This window comes from Elephantulus edwardii, unplaced genomic scaffold, assembly GCF_000299155.1.
Source record: "Elephantulus edwardii isolate Elephantulus edwardi_28Jun2011 unplaced genomic scaffold, EleEdw1.0 scaffold00099, whole genome shotgun sequence".
NCBI classification, from domain to species: Eukaryota; Metazoa; Chordata; class Mammalia; order Macroscelidea; family Macroscelididae; genus Elephantulus; species Elephantulus edwardii.
In genome coordinates this window covers 109,950-113,781 of record NW_006399849.1, presented here as the reverse complement: position 1 = coordinate 113,781, position 3,832 = coordinate 109,950, and positions in this window count along the sequence as shown.

Genomic DNA, 3,832 nt, shown 5'->3' with positions numbered 1-3,832 from the left:
TATCATCTTTTACATGTTTGAGCCCGTAGTCGAAGTCACTGTGTCAATCTCGCTGAAGGTCTTCCTCTCATTCATTGACCTTCCACCTTTCCAAAGCATAATGTCTCTTCCTAAGGAATAGCCTATCCTAACAAATGCCCAAAGTATAAGAGATAAAGCTTTGTCATCCTTGCCTCCAAAGAGTACTCTGGCTGCACACTTTCTCCAAGAAATATCTGTTTGTTCTTTGTGGTCCACGGGCTCTTCAGTACTCTTCAGCAACACCACAAGTAAAAGCCAACAATTATGTCATCTTTATTCATTCTCCATTCCACATTTTCAGAGGTGTATCAAGAAATTGAAAAGGCCATGACCTTAATCAAGGGCAACTTTGCATTTAAACTGACATCATTACCCTTCAGTACTTTAGGCATCCCTGACAGCAGATATACCCAATGTTGCACATTTCCTGATCTCCTGAGAGCTAGTACTAAGGGTGTTGATTACAGATTGAAGTAAATCATTGCCAACCTCAATCTCTTCTTCATCTATCATGATGTTGCCTATTGGCCCAGTGGTGAGAATTTTTGTTTTCTTGATGTTGAGATGTAATCCGTATTGAAGGCTTATCTTTGATCTTCTGCATCCTCCTCACTTCTAGGAAATAAGGTTGTGTTATATGCATAATGTACATTGTTGATACGTTTTCCTTCAATCTTGATGCCACATTCTTCTTCATAAATTCCAGCTTCTCATATGATTTCCACAGCACACATACTGAATATGTGTGGGGAAAGGATACAGCCATTATGTATGCCTTTCTTGATTTTAAATCGTGAAGTGTTTCTTTTCTCTGTTCTGACAACAGCTTCTTGGTTGAGGTATAAGTTTCATATAAGTATAATTAAGTGCTCTGGAATGCCTATTATTATCTATATTAATTAAAATTTGTTATGACACACACAGTTCAATGTCTTTTCATAGTCAATAAAACATAAATAGACCATTTTCCCCCCCGTTATTCTCTGCTTTCAGACAGGATATGAGCAATGAGATCCCTTTTGCCACTGCCTCTTGTAAAGCCAGCTTGAACTTCTGTCAATTCTCTATCAATATACTATTCTAGGTTTTTTGGATGAAAAATTTTTTTCTTGCCTGTGGTATCCGTGAAATTATTTGATAATTTCCATATTCTGTTGGATCACGTTTCTTGGGAATGGGAACATATATGGATCTCTTTCAGTCAATTGGTCAGGCAGCCAGACATCTTCCAAATTTCTTCGAACAGACTGGTGAGCAGGTTCAGGACTGCGTCTGTTAGTTGAAATATGTCAAATCATATAATTTTATAATGCTTGTATTACTTAAGTTTTTTAAAATTCTTTCAAACTGCGTATGTATCGCTCACTCAGAAGTTATGAATAGATTTTACATATATAGTGCATTCTAACCAGAAACCTAAAAGCATGACAATATAAAATACGTGAGGGATTGCAACCAGGAAGTTCATAATTTCAAAATTAGAAAATTTTAAGCTCTTAGAACTGTTTGTGTTATATCATCAGCAATGATAAAAGAAATGTAACACAAAGTTATATGTATGTAAGGTAGCATTGAGGTATTTGGGATGTCCTACAGACTTGATTCAAATCTGATATAATAAAATAAATGGACATAAACATGGGAATGAGATTTTAGGGATGTTGTAAAAAAGCTTTCAATCTCTAAAAAAGGAGACACCAATGTTCGAACGCCTCCCTTTGAATGAAAAATGATATCCATTTGGTGCGGATGGTGACCCTGAACCACGTCTTTGGTTTGGGAGCACGACTCCTAACTATTAAGTCACCAAAACCCTCTCTATCGCACAGGACCAAAACTACAAAATTGTGTACAAGAAATACATTTAAGCAGACAAAAAAGACCTCTCTCTAGACCACAACACCCAATGAAGAGACCCTGCTGGGGATTAAAACTCTTCCTGCCTCGACAAACCTTGGGCCCTAACGTATGAGAGTCCTCCATGTGTGCTAGTGATACACAAAGCTTCCTCCTGAGACCTCCTATAAAGATAAAATCTGCTGTATAAATACTGGAACTCTAAACAAAATCACAAAAATCTTGTGCTCTCACAATTATTAATTCTGATTCTCCAGTGCTAAAAATTAATGTCTTGTCATCTTGTGTGCTTTCTAGGGCAACCTTGTAATAAACTGAAGTTTAAGTATGAATTTTAATACATTCCTATTGATTTCTAAATAGAAAAGATTAAAAATCATGTAGGAAAAAGGGAAATCAGAAAATGTTAGTAATACATTGCAATGATTAAAAAATATGGTAAGTTTAGACTTTGAAATATTCCCTTTCCTATATTAGATTTTAAGAAGATGTACCCACAAGGGAAAAGGTATTGGGTTGGAACTAAAATGGGAATAATATATGTGCTTTGGCCTTTGATTCAGACTTCTCAGGTGTTGCAGTCAACATGTTCGGCAACTAAGTAAAAGGTGGACCTTTCTAGGTGCAATTTGTTGGATGTTTTTGTTTTTGTGATTTAAATGAAAGTTTACAGAAAAGTTGAATTTTCATTCATTCATTGTTGTACATATTCCTCCACCCACATCCAGTTCAATTTTAAAAGAAAAAAAAATACATATTTACTGTTGCATAATTTCCTCACTCTCCAGTCCATTTTGCTATGTGCCTCTTATTCTTATTATAAATAATTTGTACTCATATATTCCTTTTAAACAGTTCTTTATTTCAACTGTTCCAATGCAATGTTCATTATTTATCTCCTCTATTCTTAGTTTTTCCCCCAGCCCCCATTTCAGTCCTGTTTTATAACAATGGTGTTATGCAGTAGTTTTTTCCTGAGATTTTTCATTCAGCATAGTGTCCTCCAGGGTCACCAATATCGTGTATTATTTAGGAGTTCCTTGTTTTTCAGTGATGCATAGTATTTCATTGTGTGAATATCATTTTTCTATCCATTAATTTGTTGATAGGCACTTGGATTGCTTCCATCTCTTTGCTATTGTGAGTAATGTAGCAATAGACGTGAGTATACATATATCTGGATTGCAGCTCTGATTTCATTAGGGTACATTCCTAGTAGTGGAATTCCTGGGTTAAATGGAGCAACTTGGAAAGAGGCCTGTCTGTCTACTTCTGGAAAAATCAGCCATTGGAAACCCTTTGGAGGTCAGAGATACCATGACACCAAGGTGATGCTAGAGTAAGTATTATTAAATGAAATATATATATTTTTAAAAGTCTTTGATTTATTGGGTGGGGAAATACTTATTTACTTACTAACTACTTAGAAGTGGGGAAACGACTTACCTTTAAAAACAAGAATACTGGATACTACTGAATATTAAAGAATTTAAGGTAGACCAGCAGTTTACTGTTAGAACTAGTATTTTGCTTTTACTGGTTTAAGAGACCCTGGATGTTGCAGGTGGGGTGGTGATGGTATTAAATTCTTTGATGTACTGATGTCATGAATTCTTTAATTCATTATCTCTGAAATTAACTATGTCATTCTGAAAAGAGAAAATAGAAAAAACTATACTAGTAGATCATGGGTTGGACAATGGAAGATATTTTCTGAAGGGACTTGGCAGATGGGAAGGGTTATCCTGGTTGAGGGTGGAGCTGGAAAGTAAGTGGGTCAAGGCTCTGGGCTATGGGTGGGGTCAACACTGTAACTAATGCTTAAGTCCACAATAAGGGATTTATCTTTCACTGCTTCACAAGTTGCTGTCTGTCAGATACTCCTCTAAATCTGAACACTCAGATTAAGACAGACTAGGAAGAAGGATTGGCCAACCACTTCTGAAATAGCAGG